We start from the raw sequence: 22133 nt of genomic DNA on the forward strand, positions 1-22133 counted from the left end.
TCCAGTTCCATCCACGTCAAAGAAAATGGTGGGTATTTGTAATTTCTAATGGCTGAGGAATATTCCATTGTATACATAGACCACAGCTTCTTTATCCATCATCTGTCGATGGACACCGAGGCTCCTTCCACAGTTTGGCTATTGTGGACATTGCTGCTATGAACATCGGGGTGCAGGTGTCCTGCTGTCACTGCATCTGTATCTTTGAGGTAAATCCCCAGCAGTGCAATTGCTGGGTCATAGGGCAGATCTATTTTTAACTCTTTGAGGAACCTCCACACAATTTTCCAGAGTGGTTGCACCAGTTCACATTCCCACCAACAGTGCAAGAGGGTTCCCCTTTTCCCACATCTTCTCCAACATTTGCTGTTTCCTGTCTTGTTAATTTTCCCCATTATCACTGGTGTGAGGGGGTATCTCATTGTCGTTTTGATTTGTATTTCCCTGATGGCCAGTGATGCGGGGCATTTTCTCATGTGCGTGTTGGCCATGTCTATGTCTTCCTCTGTGAGATTTCTCTTCATGTCTTTTGCCCATTTCATGACTGGATTGTCTGTTTCTTTGTTGTTGAGTTTAATAAATTCTTTATAGATATTGGAGACTAGCCCTTTATCTGATATGTCATTTGCAAATATCTTCTCCCATTCTGTAGGTTGTCTTTTAGTTTGTTGACTGTTTCTTTTGCTGTGCAGAAGCTTTTTATCTTGATGAAGTCCCAATAATTCATTTTTGCTTTTGTTTCCCTTGCCTTCATGGATGTATCTTGCAAGAAGTTTCTGTGACCAAATTCAGAGAGGGTGTTACCTGTGTTCTCCTCTAGGATTTTGATGGATTCTTGTACTGACTAGAATTTTTAATATCAGTTGAAAGTATCAGCACTATGACACTTCACTGGCTTGGGAAGTAGGAATGCTGAAATAGGAGGTGGGTACCCACATAGTGTCTGAAATAGTAAGGCTTGCAAAATGTATTCTTGCTAAAACAAATGAAAGTGGGCATTTTGGACCTGTGATAAAATTCCCTTTTCCAGTCTGGAATACAAATACTGCTTATAATCCCCAAATTGAATTTAAAAACCCTTCTGCCTAACTCCACTCTACACAAGCACAGTGAATCCAACCAGCAAAAGTATCAGTTTGTTTTCAGCCAAAGGTAGAGATAAAAGCATGGATTTACAATTCTTTTCACTCAAAAGTGAGAGCAAAAATCCAGGGGAGACCACTTACTGATGATTATGTTTGTTTGCATGAGTATGCACCGGATATATACAGGCACATACATTTGGACTTTGGTGAAAACAGGCTTTCTAGTGGCCAGGGCTGTGTATTTATCTCAACTGGGAAACATAAGAGAAAGGCTGGAACTAGGGAAGGGTATGAGGTTGTGGTAGAAGCACTTGTTCTCCTAATCTCAACATGTGCCAAAAGGTACCAAAGGAAAATTAGGGAGTATCTTCAGTAGAATTGTCACACAGCTTCTCAGATAGTCAATCAGTAGGTGGCTTTGAATTTTATTGTTGAGATGGATCCAAACCATCAGGAATTTCAAGACTACTAGAATAGGCCTATCAACCTCAAGTAGTTAGAAGTACCATCTTCAAAGATTCAAGAAATTGAAGCATTCTAAGATTATTACAGAGAATTTAGTGAAGTTATTTTTTATAAATTTGCCCATTTCTACTCCCTATACTTGTGTGCCTCCCACAGTTCTTGTCTTCTGCCTACATCTTAGATGACATCATGTACCATTTTCAGGGTACACTGTATCATAACCACTTATATGCCAAGGGGAAAAATGGAGAGATCTTGATGGTTCTCCAGTGTAGTTGAGGTTAAAATACATTTAGCTCAATCTTCTGGCCGGTATGCACTGCATTTTCAACCCCAGTATGGTGGAGATTGTCAGAATTGAGCAAAGGATAGAAATGAGACCTTTATGAAGCCTAAACAGCAATTTAGCAAAGAGTAGAGGAAACGATAGGATGGAAAGGGGGAAAGAAAAAGAAGAAAAGGTTGCCACAGTGTAGCTAGTTCATCATCTTGAACACAGCCAAATAAGAAGATGCTGGCAGGTGGACATGAGATTTCTTTACATGCTGGGGTTGCATCAGAGAGAATGCTGGTAGTTACAGTGGTAGTGGTGTTCCCTTTGGACAAATTATTCTAAGAGAGCTGGTCAACATGAAAGTGGAGAGATTTGCTTCTGTCCTTACCCAGCTTTTACTTCACAGATGCATCCTGGGCCATGTAGTCAATATGTCCCATTTAGTTCTCCTGAGTGAATAGTGGAGAGGAAAGAGCCATGTTTTTGGGAATTGAAGGCTTAATGACATGGGCTTTCTCATCACAGCTGGAAAGTTGACCATGGAGACCAGGGAATATACCTAGTTGCCATAAACATTCAGAAAAGGTCAGATGAGGAACATCTTCAGTTGATGCCAAGAGGTTAAGGGCAAAGAGAAGTCCATTCGATTCTATGTGACTTCAAAAAGGAAAGCATCTCAAATGAGCAGATTATTAATGAGCAAAGACAGAATTCAAGGGAAATACTCATACACATACACTACTCACATATATAGGTGAAGCCACGTCATTCTTGCTATTTAAGAAACAGGCTTTATGAAAAGAAGAATCAAGTTAAGGGGAAAGTAGGAAAAAGAGGAAGAAGAGTTCAGTAGACTGGAATTCCAAATGTCCTGCTTAGGGTCCAGCAGGATAGAGGGATAGACAACTGAATCTTGAGGTAGGAGGAAACAGTGACTTTTCCAGAAACAGTGCAACATTTCTCCTGCATTCTTAACCTCTATAGATGATACTCATTTCTCATTAACCAGAGTTCCTGCATTCCATTGGCAGTAAGTTGTCCATCAGAATCCCTGAAAGGACAACTTTGGGTGAACTGGAAGCCATTTGCACTTTGCCAGTTGGGTAATGCCAGTTAGTACATACCTTTCTCATAAGGTTTTGAATACCTGGCCAAAGAAGCATCCAATGAATACCCACACCCTTGGTAGATGAAAGAGGGCTTGCGATAGCCTCCAATACTAAGCGATTAGAATAAGGTGAATACCAAATGGGGAGAGGAAAAGGAGAGAAAAGACGGGAATATAAAAAAAGGGGAGGGGTGGGGAGTCATGGGTCAAATCTCAGTAGTCAAGTAACACCGTGCAGGAAGCAAAAGAATGAATCAGACAGAAAAATAAGTTGGGAGAATCCACCATGTCTGGTAATAAGGCAGCAGTCCCCAAAGTAGTAAATCAGTGTTACAGCCATCCTGTTCCAATTCCACTACCAATTCTATAGTACAGAAACCCTGCAATTTTCTCTTGCCCACTTCCTAATGGGCAAACACACAACTGGAATTGGGATAATGCACAAAATTATCCCAATTTAGAAAAATCTGCAAGATCCCCATTTTCATTACTGTCCACAAAGAGAAGAGTCAAAGAAAAATAATAACACTTTTGAGCCAAGGAATTCCAAGGATTGCCAGCAACCATCGGAAGCTAGGACGAGGCAAGGAAGGATCCCTTCCTAGAGAATGCAGAGAGAGCATGGCCCTGCCAACACTTTGATTTTGAATTTCAAGCTTTCAGAGCTGTGAAGGAATACATTTCTCTTGTTTTTTAACCACCTGGTTTGTGGCAATTTGTCACAGCAGTCATAGGAAACTAATATAACTCGTCTTTCCCTTTCTCCCTATGGAAATCTTATTTCAGAAAAGGCATTGATGGTGTCACACACCCTCCCTTCTAGGGGAGCCTGTGGTGAACAAGATCAAGAGAGGGCCAGCCTTTGCAGAGGGCTGCAAAGAAAGCTCTGCTGAAATGCCCATTGTCAGCAAGGTATCCAGGTCACTCTGTGTTTTATGAACCCTGAAATCATTCTATAAAAACTGCACTGCTGATGGGCCCGTCCCTGCTCAGCAAATTAGGAAAGGAAGGGCAAGGATAGATATAAATAACTGTACTAAGAGTTTTTTATATGCTGAGCACTGGTCTACCTGCTTCACATATTCTACCCAGCCCCCAACAGCTCTCTGAGGTAGGGATAATTAGTATCCCTACCTTAAGGATGAAGAAATTGTCTCAAAGGGGTTAAGTCAACTTGCTCAAGATCACACAGTTAACAAGTGAACCAGGATTTGACCCCAGTCTCTGATTGGCTATTAAAAGTTTAAAGACAGGGATATTTACAGGCCTCTCAACCCAATTTGGTGTCCAATTAGGAATAGCCTCCATTAGGTCCCCAGGAGATGGTGGTCCAATGCAGTGGGCTCGTTCCTCACCTGACAGTCCTCCCACGGTAGAATAGTCTGATCAGAGGTGTCAACCCAAATGCCTTTAGGAACTAAGCAAAGAATGTTAGTAATAGGTAGGCAGGATGGCCATGGCCTGGAGACAGCAGCCCATCTGGAGGTGTTTATCATCAAATAAAAAAATAAACACTGGCGAGAAACAAAGATTTCAGTCATTGAACTGGCCAGTGGACCTCTGGCCAGACTCAGTCTAACTCAAAGAAGCACCCAAGACAGGACCCAGAGCTGTGCAAACTCTGAGTAGGCGATACTGCTGGACCCAGTGAATGTGGCTCAGGCCGTCATGATGGCCTGCTCTCAAGGGCCAGTGAGGCCTCAGGAAAATAGAAGAAAAAAAGGAAGAAAGGAAAGAAGGGAACAAGGGAAACAGAAGAAATTAGCTATGTCCTAATATCTGATCATTTTGTGTAGTGCCTCAGGGCAGTTTTTGGTGTTTGATTGGTTTCCCCTCCCCATGATTTCTTGTTTATCCTCCCACCATTCAGGTATATAGCAAGTTTTATGCTTGCTGCTTTAGGAGAACCATTCTACAGGACTTTCATGTTATTGTTTCTAGAAGCAAGACCTACTGAGGATACTAGAGTGTGAAGACAGAGGGAAGAAGGCCATGGAGAGAAATGGGGAAAGAAAGGGGCTGACTCTCCTGCAATGGGATTCTCCAGGGCAGGAAGGTGGGTTAGAATGAGGTCTGGGACAGCTTCTGGTGGTGCACAAAGGGGTAGAAGAATCTTGGAGGGACACTCAAAGATTGTACCTTCTGGCATGTCCTCAGCCTGACACTTACAACCTTTCCAGTTCCCTCCATGGCCCCAGCACAGCATCAAAGTAGCAGAGAGGAGGGCATGAATGGAGCATAAGGACACATCAGTGGGCATCTCTGTCATGAGACAGTGGACAGCCTGCCAAGGCCCATAGGTGCCTCTTCTAGCACGTTGGCCCTATGTAAGACCCCAAAAACTCAGTCCTGTCCCTGATTGGGGATTGGGAGTAAAAAATATGAATGGAGTCCTAATACCCCAGACGAAGAATTAAAGTTACTCTAACTCATGAAAATCTAATGAAAAAAAAATACAGATGCAATATTTCTCTACACTTGAGCCCATGGGTTGAGGTTGGAACCAGCAATAGATTTTCCAATAAAAATCTTTTATTTGGGATCATGTTTGGTCACGAGGAGCATAGTTTGCTTGGCTATCTCAGAAAGACCATAGACAGAGGGTAACAAACACCACAGAGACTATTCAGCATTCATCATTTCTCTGTCCCCTTGCAACCTATGTACATCAATCAGGCCACTAATGGCTTGCCATTCCCCAGCTGGCCCTCAAAATCATGTACACTGCCTGACCTTCTCTTCTAGAATTGAGCCTAGGGCTATCTTTCAAATAAACCCATGCTTTACTATATGAGGTCAGCAAAAGAAACTTCAGCTTGACTCATTTGGAAACTCCTTATCAGGGTCAAAAGATCCCTTAATCAGGGATTGCAGTTAGAGAACTAGGAAGGTATCAGGAGGGATAAAAGATAGGCATGAGCCCTAGGCCTCTATTTGGCACACACTGGACACATTGCATAAACACCAACTTTTCTTGCTGAGTACCCAGGTCTGAGATGAACATTAAGGAGGCACAGATTCATACCCTAACTTTTGCTTTTAACTAAACAAAGAGATTTAGAGTCTCTGCTGTCCTCCAGGAAGGGGAAGAGTGAATTTTGAGTACTCACTCAGTAGCTACAACTAATTTATTGGTCTGCAAATTCATTTACTCTCCTGGAATCATGTAATTGTGCTATTAGCTATATAGAAAAAATTAAACATAGTGCTCACTTTTATGGAGGGAAGGTTGACAGCAATAAAATTTCTACATAAGAAACTGAAATTTGTCAGGGACACGAAAAGGACGCCCTATATGGAGGGTCTTTTGAGTATTTGATTCACTCTATTTTTGCCAGAAACCTCCTTGTGCTAGTACATTCAGTAGATCCATCCTGAGTCCTGTAGAAAATGAAGGAGAGTAAAGCAAATCCATCCCAAATTCTCTTTATGGGTGCTGCTTAGGGAGTGGATGGGTGATCTTAGAGATGGAGAAGCCCCATAGCTGGCCTCTAGGAACTAAGTTCCAGCCTAAATTCATTTGTCATCAGGGAATATAGTATACAGGCAAGAGGTTTATTAAATCATCCAACAAAATTGTCCATCATTCAGTTTCTCTTTCACTCAAGTTTTTTTTAACATAGTATTGAATTTTAATCTAATGTATAAAATAAATATACATGTGTCCATACTGATACCAAAAAATGACTAGATAAATAAATGATAACAAAGAAGTAGCCTTCTTTATAGAAGAATTCCAAATCATATTTTCTTTGCATGAGCTGGAGAGGAATCCTTCCTCCCTGCCTTGAAAGTAGGCTGGACTTGCAGCCTTGCTTCTTTTGTTTTTCATGGAAATACATTTTATTTTTAATTTTTTTGTATATTTTTTTATTGGAGTTAGATTTGCCAACATATAGTATAACACCCAGTGCCCATCCCATCAAGTGCCCCCCTCAGTGCCCATCACCCAATCACCCCATCCCCCCACCCACCTCCTCTTCCACTACCCCTTGTTCATTTCCCAGAGTTAGGAGTCTCTCATATTTTGTCACCCTCTCTGATTTTTCCCCACTCATTTTCTCTCCTTTCCTCCATAATCCCTTTCACTATTTTTTATATTCCCCATATGAGTGAAACCATATAATGATTGTCCTTCTCCAACTGACTTACTTCACTCAGCATAATATCCTCCAGTTCCACCCATGTCGAAGCAAATGGTTTCACTGATATTATTATAGCAGGTATTATTGCTATTATTTTTCTCCTTAATCCTTGAAAATCAGCACTGACCTGGGTCCAAATGAGAGCAAGGCAGACAATCACCCCATGGATGAGTGAAAAGAACACTGGGGTTAAGATCTGCATTCTGGAGTTCATTCTGTTACTCAGCTAATCTCTGTATCAGTAGAATGAAAAGCCCCAACTCAAGTGTTTCCAAAGACCTATGTTTTCTGTAATTCCACAGATGTACCACAATCATACTTTTGGTGTGATCAAAGCTGGTCTCTTGGTTTAGGGCATCCAATACTCTCCCCAGAGTCCTTCCCAGACCAAGAGAAACAATGGAACCCAACAAAAGGGGACATATAGACAGTCAGCGGTCCATTTAGATGTACTCAGAACAACACTTTTTACGTAGGACATAACCAATCACATTTGCAGACTAGAGTTTTCAAGACCCATACTTCCTTTGAGAAGGGTTTAATTTTCCTAGTGGGGTGAAGGAACAATCCCTAATTCCCAGAGCAAACCCATCATGAAACATGATCTGGGCCCTGCAACAAGCCGTCATAAGGCCCAAACCAAAAGAAACCTAGCAATGAAAATGAGAGGAAATTATATGAACAAAAATATATATTTCTTGCTACTATTTATGTCTGTCATAAAGATTCAGTTGATTGTTGTAACTTATCATATGCACTCAAGAGAGCAAATACCACAAGAACCAAAATCCATGATTTTTCTCAACCACCAAGCGCCAGCTGTAAACCAAGACACCCTGGTTCAGCATTACTGCTCCTCACAGTGGGCAGCTATTGCCAGGTTGTATTTGGATTTGGACCAACAGTCTGAGTATAGTCATTGTGCAGCTGATGGGTTTGTTTGGCTCCCATTCAGATTCAATGCCATGGACTCTTCCCTAAAATACACACGTTATTGTGATGAGACTTAGCAAATCTAACTTTTAGTTTCTGTTATAGGGAGAAAGATTCTGATTTAGACCACAAACTCTACAAACTCAGGGGTTGGATGTCAGATATTCTTTACTTTCAAAAAGTAGCCTAGTTGTTACCACATGATAACTGCTCAATAGTTTGTGAAGTAAATTTATGAGTATTGTTGGTAGTGTATGCTGTCCTCTCCCTGCCTGCACCCCCTCCCCCACACACAAACACTGTCCTTTACCTAGCTGAGGCCTTGCTCTGATACATATTCCAAGCAAAAGGCAAATGTCGTCCTCACATATGTGTACATATGGAGGCTGCTATAGTGCAATACCCGACCCACTACCTAACCCAGGAATGGAGCTCTATCCTTCCATAAAGAGAGAAAGAGCTATTTAAAAACTCATCTCACTTTCCTCTTTGTCTCTCTTCCAGATTTGGACTCTGGAAATCTCAATAAGGAGACATGCTCAGCCCTAAGTGGTTCAATGAGTCCTTGGAGAAAGGGACAAAGCATGGCAGCCTAAGACCTATGGTGGAACCCGTCCTAAAGGAGAGGAATCAAAGAGAAGAGAGAAATCTCCAAGATTCTTGTGCTGTCCAGCTCAGCTCACATGGTTTGGGACAGAATACTGGTCATATGGGGCAGCATTTTGCTGTATAGCTCTTCTCAGGAGACAAGCCTAAAAGGAGATAATTGGACAAAGTACCAGGTACCAGAAAGTGGAGAGAAAAGTTCCATCAGCATATATGAACCTTAAGCAGGGCTTCCCAGCACTCTGAAGGAGATGATTCTGTGAGTCTTACCAAAACCTTAGAATCCAAGAGGCCTACACAATGATGGACAAAGTTTTAAAATAAGTTGACCCTATGTTCCAGTTTGTCTGGGATAGTCCCAATTAATGCTTACTCTTTTGTCTTCTACTGCTTAGCAGGATTTTTTCCTCTTCTGCCAAAGTATTATTAATAGTTGCATTAAAGTAAGCTAGAAGGAGTTAGAGTGAATTTCTCTCTGGAATTCCACCTTCCATCATGGTCATGTAGAGTCATATGTACACATTTTTATATGTGATGACATTTGAAAATGACCAGCAATAGTCCATCTCTATTTTTATGGCTTTTCACATGTAACATAATGGACACCTTCCTCTTAATGAGAGCATGTAGGGTACTCTCTGATAAAATAAAATGCTTGGACATGAGAACCTTGGAACAGGTAACTTCCTCAGTTCTCAGGTAGTGGTGGGAGGAGGATTCAGGTGGTACCCATCCAGGTCAGATGCCTGATGTGCCTGTCAGTTTCTGTAGTCTTTATCATGTTCTATAGGAGGCTGACAGACCAGTGCTTGGTGGGGGTCAGTAGGAAATGTGTAAATCTGCAGGTTTATGTAAACATGAGACAGTTGAAGCAAATAGAACCTGAGCAGTCCTGTTGGGAAGCATACAGAATACCAAATATTCTTGCCACAATAGTTTGTTTCATTTATCATATGACATATACCTATAACTATTTTTTAAGTTATAGCTATTTTTTAGTTTTCATGCTTTTCATTTCATAAGAAACTTCTGGAAACAATAAAGTAAAAAATAAAAGTATAGGTTTAATTTAAAAAATGGGTATTGAATTTCCATTTTTCAAGAGAGTTGAAAGGGAACATGAAACTTGCACGAAGTGTTGGTCAACATTAATCATCCATCATGGGGGTTGTAGTCATATCACTACCCAAGTGGAAACTAGAAAACACAACTCTGTTGAAGAATCATTGGTATCTCTCTCAAAAATTAGTGGTTATTTTTGGGAAGAATGTGCCTGAGATGACAATTTAACATACATAGTTGCAGGGTGTTTATATATGTCATGTGGTGTAGCATGTCTTTTCATTCAGATCAAATGACTCTCCTAAATTCATTTTACTCATTTTTGATTCCAGTGTGTCTGTGCATACGTGATAAAAAAAAAAAAAAAGAAGGTACGCTGTTATGTGTGCATTTTATTGACAGAGGATGACTTGGCACATGGTTAAAGAGGCCAGTTTTATATAAATGTGATGGATACTTCAAACTGAAAAATCAATTAATTCCAATTATTGTTCTCTTTTTTTGCATTTAATTCACAGAATCAAACTAAAGCTTTTTAAAGTTCATTCTGTTGAAAGTAAAACATATGACCTGATTGTAAATGCTGTTGTACATTCAGTTAGAGAGTAAAATATTGAAGATAAAATTAGTTTTTGAATACAAACTATCTGTAGAAAATGTCATAGTGAAAACAGTGTTATTACTCTAGAAGCCACTGGAATAGAAATATATTTAAATTGGTTGCCATGAACAGATAATTTATAATTTTGTTCAAACAAATATCAATGTTCAACATTAAACAGTAGTTGTAGGCTGGAATATTTTGTAGTGCCAGACAGTATGAACGTGCTAAAAAACACATTAATGAGAGTTAAACCTAAGAGCCAATGGAAAGAACTTGTAATGTCCAAAGGTGGAAGAGTATGAGCAACAAATATATAACATAGTGTTGGATTATAACCCAAAGTATAAAAAAGAAATCCTGTGAACCCATACTGATTTAAATAGATGGATAAAGAAGATGTGGTCTGTGTATACAATGGAATATTCCTCAGCCATTAGAAATGACAAATACCCACCATTTGCTTCAACGTGGATGGAACTGGAGGGTATTATGCTGAGTGGAGTAAGTCAATCGGAGAAGGACAAACATTATACGTTCTCATTCATTTGGGGAATATAAATAATAGTGAAAGGGAATAGAAGGGAAGGGAGAAGAAATGGGTGGAAATATCAGAAAGGGAGACAGAACATAAAGACTCCTAACTCTGGGAAATGAACTAGGGGTAGTGGAAGAGGAGGAGGGCAGGGGGTGGGGGTGAATGGGTGATGGGCACTGAGGGGGGCACTTGACGGGATGAGCACTGGGTGTTATTCTGTATGTTGGAAAATTGAACACCAATAAAAAATAAATTTATTATTAAAAAAATGAAAAAATAAATAGATGGATAAATAAATAGGTGGGAGAAAGGAGATAAATATTTTTTTACATAAATAATTTTTTAGACACTCCCCCGTATGTTAGGAGTTTAATGCCCTACTCTTGCCCTTGACTATGGGCTGCACTTAGTGACTAAATTCCAAAGAACAAGGTCACTTTGCAGTAGAGAACCCTAGCAAACACTAAACTAGTCAGGTGATCAAGGTTAACATCACCTGCGATAAGTCGTGTTACTCGCATGTGCCTCTGGTGTGAAGGGCACCTCAGCTCTGTGATCTTCTTCCCCAAAACCCAGGGTTCCAATCTAACCATGAGAAATACATCGAACAAACTCAGACTGAGGGAAATTCTGCTGAATGCCTGGGCAGCATTCCTCCAAACTCTCAAGGTCATGGAAAACAAGGGAAGGCTGAAAAAGGATCATAGACCGGAGAAGACTAAAGAGACATAACAATCAAATGTAATGTGGTATCCTGGATGGAATCCTGGAATAGAAGAAAGACATCAAGGAGAAAAACTAGTAAAATCTGAATAAAGTGGGGAGTTCAGTTAATAGTAATTCTGGTTTCTCATGACACAAATGTACCATAGTGATAAGAACAGTGGGGGGTACTAAGGAAGAGGTATGGGAAAGTCTCTGTACTATCTTTGCAGCTTTTCTACAAATCTAAAATCATTCTAAACTAGAAATGTTATTAAACATAGTAGCTGTAGTGGAAAATTTTTTAGAAGTATTCAATATACACGCAGAAAAATTCCACCACGAGTTTTTGTGACAAAGCACATATTTTTATCCAAAACAATAATTTAGCATGGCAGAGGGCACATGGCTCTTTGCTGCTCCTCATGAGTAAAATTTTTAGAATATTTGACCCACTAAAGAATTAGTAAGTCAATCTCAGAGCTTTAGGTTAAGGGGATTTAACTTTTTCATAAGCAAGTTCTCTACATTTCCTATGTACTTGACTCAAAACGTGTTGGAAATCTGTCTTTAAAGCATTCAATGAATGGAAAACCAAGAGCACCAGCATTTGGAGTTTTAATCATTAGCAACAAGGATTACAAATAGGAAGACACTGAAATGTAACCTGTTAAAATAAAGGAGGGGGTACTGAACAAATTTTGGGAGGTGGTGGGAGATAAAGAGGGAGAGAAAAAAAAGAGAGATTTTCCATGAAATGAAATACTTGGGACATACTTATGCTAAAAAAATATATATCTTTTGTTTATCTAAATTCAGATTTAGTTGGAATTCCTGCTTTTATATGCCTAATCTGACAGCCCTCATTGTGGAGAGAAGGATGGCTTCCAACCCAGCCTCATTTGCTCAACAAACTTCTGTTAGTCTGGTTCTGCGTTAGGTACTGGGGATAAAAACATTAAAAGATATTAATTTGTTATTGAGAGACTCTAGTCCCTAATGATTTACTGTGTGGTCTTGGAGAAGTCACTTATTCTCTGAAATCCGTCTTCATCTGTAACATAGCTATAATTGCAGTTCTTAGGCTAATTTGTGCACAAATGGAGCTTAGAATGTGAAGAAATTTTGGAAAAGTCTGTTATTAGACAAACCTGTTTTATTTTTTTTTAAGGTTTTATTTATTTGAGAGAGAGAGAGGGGAGTGGGGAGGGAGAAGCAGGCTTCATGTTGAGCAGAGAGCATGATGTGGGGCTCAACCCCTCAGATCATGACCTGAGCCAAAGACAGATGCCTAACGGGCTGAGCTACCCAAGTAACCCTAGACAAACCTGCTTTAATTACTCCGCTAAGGATTTTTGGCAAACTGAAACTAGGACAAATTTGTGGGCCAAGTCCCCTACGTGTGTCCTAAAGGATCCAATATTTTTGCCAGATTGCTCTGTTTTAAGCAGTTGGTCTCCTCCTCATCTGGTTAAAACCACTCCCCTCGTCTGAACCCCATCCCTGGAAAGAGGCACGAAGGGTTCAAAGCCAACAGCAACAGCAGCAGCAGAGTAAAGAGTTGGACTGACCCATAGAAACAAGCAAACTCCTCCTTATGTCCCCACAGGTCTCTGGCAGTGAGAAGATGGGAAACAAGAGGGATAGCATGAGTAAGCTCAGGGACCCCCGAACTGTGAGCTGCACACGGCTTGGGAGGCTTCTGACTTTTTTTTTTTTTTTAAGATTTTATTTATTTATTCATGATTGACAGAGAGAGAGAGGCAGAGGGAGAAACAGGCAGAGGGAGAAGCAGGCTCCATGCTGGGAGCTGAACGTGGGACTCGATCCTGGGTCTCCAGGATCATGCCCTGGACTGAAGGCGGCGTTAAACCACTGAGCCACCTGGGCTGCCTGAAGTCTGACTTCTTAGAAGCTGGGAGTATTCTACTAGCAAAAACATCACAGTCCAGTTGGGGAGACAAAGACTATGCCGTGCTGCCTTGTACTGTCTTTTGATTGTTTTTATGTATCAGTGGCAAGCACCAAGCCAATCATGGTCTGACTTAGAATTCTAAGATGATTATTACGGTAGAAACTTTTTCTTCTTATGACAAAATGCTATAAATATGAAAGGATGCCGCTTACCTGGTTTTTCTTATTCTGGGTAGAAAATTGTTGTTTAGGTAGATTCCTAGATTGAATAAAGCTGGAGGAGTTGTCTTCCTCCAACATGATTAAAATTGACAACAGTATTCATCAAGTATGTATTGCAGATGTGGGATGAAAACCGTTGACAAGTTTCTCAGCACAAAATCTACAAGAGGAGACCTCCAGTCACTGGAGACCCACCTGATAATCAGTCTCCAGTACAGCCTTACTCCAAATCTGGTGTAAACACTTGGCCAGAGTGGACAAAAGAAGTCAGTCCAGCCAGGAGGGATTTCTCTGCTTCTAGATCCTGCTGCAGTGACTCTCTCACAATCACTTCCTGCCTGTCCCTTGCTTGTGCTCTACAACTTGCCTTTCTTCCTTGACCTTAGCTACTCAGTCTTTGCTGATGTGAGTGCTCAACATGCAAAGACTACCATATTTTTTTCAATGGACTTTCTTTTCTTTTACGTTTGTTTTTATTTAAGTTCGATTTGCCAACATATAACACCCAATGCTCCTCCCGTCAAGTGCTCTCCTCAGTGCCCATCTAAAAAGACGGGCACTGAGGGGGGCACTTGACGGGAGGAGCACTGGGTGTTATTCTGTATGTTGGCAAATTGAACACCAATAAAAAATAAATTTATTATAAAAAAAATAAAATAATAAAATAAAAAAATAAAAAGGTTTTCTTTTCTAATCTACTTGGTAAAATACTCCATTAACTTGGGATTGGCTTTTGTCCATTGCTTGGGCCTCCCATGCTCCCAAGCTGAGATATCTGCCCTACTTTCATGCTCTGCAGTGAGAAGCAGGAAGGCAGCCAGGTGGGTTATCTACTACCACCCCTTTGCCATCTTCCACCTGTATAAATGCGCTGAACTCTTTTTCTTTCCTCCCTTTATAATGTCAAAAGAAAACAACTGGACTCATTTTCACCAAATGTAGGGTGCAGGTTTGAGATAGTTTGCTCAAATACAAGCTATGGCAGCCAACATGAAATTTGTTTTGGAAGGCCCTGGGGGAACCAGAAGATATTGGGCAGTCAACCTCAGAGCATGTTCCAAGGGCTGCAGATTCATAAAGGGATTAATAGGATATGAACAGAGAAAATAATGTTTTCAAATGTGAATCCCCAAATAAAAAGTCACAGCAACAGATGTTGATTTACCCATCAAAACAACTTCTCACAGCCCCAGGAGGCTTGTGCGTGCATGCACATTTATGTGCACTATGTGCTGGGTATAATATGAAGTATGTTATATGAATTACGTTCAACGATACCTAAGATAGTCATATTATTGTCAGGCCTATTTCACAGATGGAGAAAAGGGTCCAGAGAAGGTAATAGCTGTGTGACCTTAGGGCAAATAACTCAAGTGGAAAGCTAAAACTTGATATGCTGACCCCTTTAGAGTCACTTTTTGAAGCCTATACTGAAGAACTAACAAGGATGCCATGTCATGCAACTCCTCTGCAAGCCCCTGAATGCTGCCCAGGTGGCAGTGCTAACCAGTCCCTGCATACGTGCTGCTGTCTGTGTGAGCATCATATGGATGCCCATTCCCTTTCATCTGTACTGTCTACTCAGCCAGGAATATTGGGCAGACACTGGGGCAGAAGCCGCTCTATCAGCTGTCATCTGATCTGTAGGGAGAAGCATTCCAAATACAAGGTAGCGATTTTAGCAGGATGTAAAGAAGAATTATCTCTCCCTGGAGGTTTGAATGACATCAGAATAGGTAAGCAGGGGAATCATATCATTTACTTTCCAGGGGAACTTTAAAAATAGCAGCAGCTTCTTTTCTCTTGGAATGGTGGTAATAGTATATCTAGGCCATGTCTGTTTGCGATGCCGCATCAGCTATTGCAATGCAGCAATGCAGGAAGTAAATGCAGTTTATGTCAATATTGCAAAAATCGAAGCAATTTGACAGTTGTCGGTTTGACTGGTAAATCTTGACAGCAGGTGACCTGCACACTGATCTGCAACATAGGGCTGTAACCATTCAGTTTAGTGTTAAGCATGATCAAGTGGAATGTAATGTTCTGTGCTGCCCTGGGCAGTGGAAAGCGCTTGGTATCAGTATACTCATTCATTCATTCATTAGATACCCTCTACTTTCCAGACATGACACTGGGTGGCCGACCTCATGGTGCAACCGTAGCACATCTGACTCCAGATATAATGCTGGGCACTGGAGTTACAGGTTGAATAAGATGCGTTCCCTGTCCTGGAGAAGCTCACAGCCTGATGGCCTAGGGTTCTAGTTTCAGCTCTAATATTAATAGCATCATGTTCTGTACAAATGACTTGACCTCTTTCTGGGTCTGATCTAATCTGTAACATGAGGAGAGCAGACTGAGACCCTCTTGCTGGGGATGAGCACAAGATTACATGGCTGTTGATGCTGTCTATTCTACTAATATTTGAATTTTTTCTATGTACCAGGCACTGTGTTTTGCAGAGATAGCATGACAAGGATGCCATCGCTTTCTTTGAGAAGTTCTGTGGGAGGGAAGAATGCTGAGGCTGCAGAGCAAAATACCGTGAGATATAATGCTGCATTACAGGGGTAGATGTGAGGCCTGGGGGTCGGGGGGAGGTCAGGAAATAGGCTGTCTAGAAGAAAGCTCAAATGTGTCCTAGAGATTATGGAGCAGTTAGTCAACAGATTAAGGGGATAGGAAAAGGAATTTCGGGCAAAGAGAAGATCATTAGCAAAGCTCTGGAGACAAGAGGGAAGGTTTTATTTTAGAGAATTATAAACAGTCTAGTGGGAATGGAGGGGAAAGGGGGGAAGAGCAGAGGGAGGGGACAGGTGGGCAGGGAGTAGAGAGACAGAAGAAGGGACAGGAGGAGCAGGAAGAGGAGCGGGGAGGAGGGGTGAGGACAGATAATATGGGAATATGGAAAGGGTTAAGAGACAAAATAGAAGGGAAAAGCAGGGACAGAGTATGAACTTTGTCCCCCACACTTAAGAATCTGGACTTAAATTTGGGATAATCAGAAGTCACAGAGGGCTTCAAGAAACAAAATTCTGAGGTTGGAAGGGAGTTTTGGGCTCCAACTTGAGGAACATATGCTGGACAGCAGTCAGAAAGGGCAATGCAGAGGTTGTTGGATGATTTGGGCCTTACTGGAAAGGATTTCCTCTCCTCTTGTCCCTCTCCCCTCCTTTCTTCTTTTCTCTTCTCTTCTTTTGGGTGCTGGGGAGGTCCACAGAAGCTTCACAGGCAGGAAGGAATGCAGTACGGGTGCTCCATGGCTCTGAATGCAAGAGGTGCTTTTGTGACTGTATAAGGAGCTGGTGGCATCCATTCTTGCTGAAATTCCTCATAAGAAGCCCATAAGAAGGCAGTGACCGCCTGGCAGTGACTCATCATGGGTGGCTCAGATGATACCAGATTCTAAGAATCTAAACTATGTGGCTTGACTGAGTGCCCTTGACTACTCAGTTGTTTCTCTTCTTTCCTTGTGTGGCTTTGGCCCTGAAGAAGGTGCCAGGTTTGGTCATATCCATCCTCAAATCCTGTAAAATAGTTGTACAGGGCCCCCCAGAAGCCCCATTACTCCGTGCATAACGGCCTGAGCTAAATGCACAGTTGACGTATTTTCAATATAAGGCAAGAAGAACCAAGAGGGAGCTAAACCTGGAAGCTTTACGTGAATAAGAGGATCTTATTATAAAATACCCCCCATATGAGTAAGAAACTTTAGTACCTAAATAATTAAAGGGCAAGTTCCAGAGGTGAATACCAGCAGAAGAGCTGCAGCATGAAGTGGCATAAAAAGAAAGGAGCTAGACTGCCTGGGCTGGGACTCCAGTCTAACAGCTGATTAAGTGTGAGGCTGGGACAAGTCATGCGGCCTCTCCACGACTCAGTCTCCTCATCTCTAACTATACCACTGGCCTCATGAGTTACTGAGAGAATTAACTGAGCTAATACTTGTGAAGTCCTTCAAAGCACTTCCTGGCACAAGTGGTTTAGAAGTGTCTATTAAATACAAGTGAAAAAAGTTACCTTTCCCTTAACAAATAAGTTGTGCGAGCATTCCTGGAGGGGAGGCTGAGGGGTTCCATGACATCTTTTTGATTCTGGGTGAGGGAGAGCTGAAAATAGGGAGAATGTGTGCCCAGGGGCACATAGTCATGCTGATCCAGCAGACAGGGATCGATGATGTCTCTCTATTATGTCTTCGTAATAAAGTCTGAACAAAGAATTGAAAGAGGAAGGAAGGGAACTTTCCTTTTAAACCCTTAGATTTCAAGCTGAAATTAAGCCTATTTAGGTTAGCACATAGAGAACGAAATTTCTGAAAGTGAGCTTTTTCAGTGAGGAGAAAAAAAAATGTTAAGAGACCCAGAGTTGGGCAGTTAAGAGAAGAAGAAGTGGAATAAAAATAACTCTGCACCTCCACGTAATCCCACACAGGCAAATGACTTTATCCAGAGTGTAAGGCTGCCCCCCTGTATCCACCTTTCAGAGGATAAGGCTCTTCCATTAGCTTGACCCAACCCAACCATGATCTCTCTGGCTTAGGACCTTGTGCTGCCACAGGGCAAGGGATCACTCCACACTGTCCTTAGTGTTCCGCTCTGTTGTTTCTCCTATTTAAGACTGAATCCCTGAGAGAGCTCCCTGAGATCTGGTTCTAGGCTTGGACCAGCCAAAAACACCAATTCTTTGTTTAGGTTTGCTATGGAATAATTTGTCTTATCTGGACTCTCTTTCTTTTTGCTTTTCCAAGAATTTTCTCCTTGCTTCAGGATTCTTGGATCCCCCCCACCCTCGGGACCTACAGTCTTTTGGTGTTTTCTGGAGATACTGGAGAGACAGCTGTAAGTTTGCAGTTACTAGTTCTCCTTATAACATTGTCTAAGTCATTGAATATACCCTGTTCCAGGAGTCCTTGACATCACTACCCAGAAGCCATTTGCATGATTAATAGAGACGGATGGCTATCAAGGGAGAGAATGGAGGAGAAAAAAATCAGAGGTCGTAAATCTAACCCCCATCCCTATATACACACTCTATGCTCCTACCACACACACACAAACACACACACACACACACACACACACACACACACACCTTCTTCCCTCATTTCTGGGTGTATAACCTTGGACAGGTGCATGTCACTATTATTAGATTTGATTGACTTATCTCTAAAGTGGGAAAAATAGTTTCGGATCTAAACATGGTTTTTTAATGAGTACAATAATAAATTAATTGGTAATTAATATTTGCATAACATTTTATATTTCATGACAGCTGTTCATGCCAAGCAACAATTACCTAAGTAGCCATTACAAAGAGGAGGATGTGAGACAGGTGACTTAGTGAAGGGTTGTGTAAAGACAGGAAGGTTAAGGACCTACATAAGAAATTTTCTGTCCAGCCCAGGGAAAAGTGTCCCTGGCCTTCCTTACCCCAACTACTTAGTTCTTGGTTATTGTAAAGTAAATTATAATGGCAAAGATTACAGAGATTCTGACCCTGGCCCTGAATAATGATCCTGAAGTAAGGAGGCCACAGACAAACACAGACAGATACTTTATTTTGCTTTTGTTTTGATTCATCTCTGGACTACACACACACACATGCACACACATACACACACACTATTTCCCATTTTGAATGATACTCTGGGGAGTTCAGAGAGGGCTATATGTGCTATAAAAGAAATGTCCCAAGATAAATAAATAGCTTATTTTAAAATCTCAATTTAAAAAATCTAGATAAAATTCCAAATAAAGTCTCATTTTGGGCTGTAATCAAATAAAAGAATTTTGTTAGTAATGATCATTATACACCAACATAAGTAACTGAAAGAAGCTGAAGATTCCTCATTAACAATCTTTTTAGTGACTTTTAAACAGAGTTGTTGTTGTTGTTTCAAACAGTTCTGTGATGAGTGCTATTCCATCCTTCCTGGAGGCTGGAGGATAAATGAAATGAATTCTCAGTATCTCTTAACTTGAATTTAATGTTCTTATGTCTCTGTGAGCATCAAAAATGAAAGTTGGCATACAGTTGTTGTTACCAATGGGACTAACAATGGAATAAATATGCCAACGTTTACTGTGAGGAATAAATGAGAAAATGTATGTAAAATGCTTAGTATGATATCTGCTATTTACATGCTTTCAGCAAATATTGGTTTTAATAATGATGATGGTGATGATAAAATTATATTTTTATCCCTTGTGCAGGTTTTTTTTTTTTTTTAATGAAGACCAGGTGAGAAGAGATGTTAAGAGACAAGAATTTGTTTAAAATAAGTTCCTGAGAACCTTTCCCATAGCCAATCCCATTTTCCTGAACCTTGACTAAAAGCCTTGAGAAAAATTGAGAGCACAAATTTTCCCTACAGCAGAGTTAGTCATCACCGGTCTATAAAATTATTGGCTTAAAACACTGATAGTCATCAGAGGTTTATGGTTAGTCTGTGAGTTGATTCATTCGATTTTTTTTTCCCATCCTAAGATATGATTTTGGTCATTCAGTATAAGAACACAAAACCAGAAAGAAAGCCAGAGTGGTCATGGAGGAGGAGGAGGGGAACCTAACTTGAAATCTTCACTTGTTAAGCCAAAAAAACACAAATCATCTTTGTTCTTAAAAGAGATGACATGAGAAAGGAAAAAGGTATTATTGAAGCTTTAGATGCAAAATATACTTGTATTAAGGATTACACTGGAAGGACAAACAATCTTACTAGTGCTGGACTTGCTAAAAAAAAAAAAAAAAGAACAAAAACAAGTTGGAGGGATCTGGAGAGCTATAATGGTGGTGGCCAACTGGTGCCCTTCTGCTACATTGAGTAAGCTCTTATGGTTAGCCCCATTTAAAAAAAATTATCTTGCATTTTTAAAAATAAATAATTGAAAGAATTCACATCACATTTTTGGATTTCTGGCTTCTTCTGAAAAGTCAGAAGATGAGGTAGAGCATAGACTTCCCTCCTCCAGAGCAAGTCACTATGTCCTTCCCTTTCAGTATGTATTCCCCAGCTTATTGTAGCCTGAATTCTACTTCTTACTGCATTTACATGTAACTGGCCTTGATTCACCTGCCTCATGTAGGCCCTGGAGTTTGCAGCCCTCAGTTCAAAGGAACTGAGGGTTGTGGAAACATGGTAAAGAAAGATGACTTCTAAGTAATGAGCTAGCTAATAATCCTTCAAAGTCACCTAGACTTAGGGGACTTGATGACAGGAAACATGCATTTTTATCTTTGTGTCCCAGGACTTTGTAGCTCACTGGGGCTATGGACATTTATTTAAAACAACAAATGAAGGTTGTAGATATTGACAAACTGATTCTAAAGTTTGCGTGGAGAGGTAAAAGACCCCAAATAAACAACATAATATTGAAGGAGAACAAAGTTGGAGGACTGACACTGTCAGAATTCAAGACTTACTTGATGTAATCAAGACGATATAGTATTAGTGAAAGAATTGGCAGATAGGTCAGTGACGTAGAATAGAGAGCCCAGAAGTAGACTCACATGAGTATACTCAACTGATTGTTGACAAAGAAGCAAAGGCAATATGGTGGAGTAAAGATAATCTTTAATGGTGGAATGACTAGACATGCAAAAAAAGAAAACAAAGAATCTGGACACAGACCTTACAATCTTCACAGAAATGAACTCAAAATGGATCATAGATCTAAATGTAAAGTATAATACTATAAAAACTCTCAGAAGATAATACAGGAGAAAACCTAGATGACCTTGGGTATGGTGGTGGCTTTATTTTAGACACAGCACCACAGGCATGACCCATGAAGGAAATAATTGATAAGTTGGACCTCATTAAATTAAAAACTTCTGTTCTATGCAAAGCATTGTCAAAAGAGTGAGAAGACAAACCACAGACTGGAAGAAAATATTTGCAAAAGAATGTCTGATGAAGGACTGTTACCAAAATATACAAAGAACCCTTAAAACTCAACAATAATAAAATGAACAATCAGATTTAAAAATGGGCAAAAAACTTTAACAGACACCTCGCTAAATAAGATATGCAGATGGCAAATTAGCATAGGAAAAGATATTCAACATCACATGCCAACAAGGAATTGCAAATTAAAACAACAATATGATACCACTACACACACGTATTAGAATGGCCAAAATCCAAAGCACTGACACCACATGCTGGTCAGGATGTGGAGCAACGGTAACTCTCATTCCTTCCTGGTAGGAATGCAAAATGGTACAGCCACTTTGAAAAGCAATTTGGCAGTTTCTTACAAGACTAAACATACTCTTATCATAAGATCCAGAAATCGTGCTCCTTGGTGTTTACCCAAAAGAGCTGAAAAGTTATGTCCACACAAAAACCTGCCCAGGGATGTTTATGTAGCTTTATTCATAATGACCCAAAGCTGGAAGCAACCAAGATGTCCTTCAAGGTGAATGGATAAATAAACTGTAATACATCCAGACATGGAATATTATTCAGTGCTAAAA

Source organism: Vulpes vulpes, chromosome 16 (assembly GCF_048418805.1).
Source record: "Vulpes vulpes isolate BD-2025 chromosome 16, VulVul3, whole genome shotgun sequence".
In the NCBI taxonomy this organism is placed as follows: Eukaryota; Metazoa; Chordata; class Mammalia; order Carnivora; family Canidae; genus Vulpes; species Vulpes vulpes.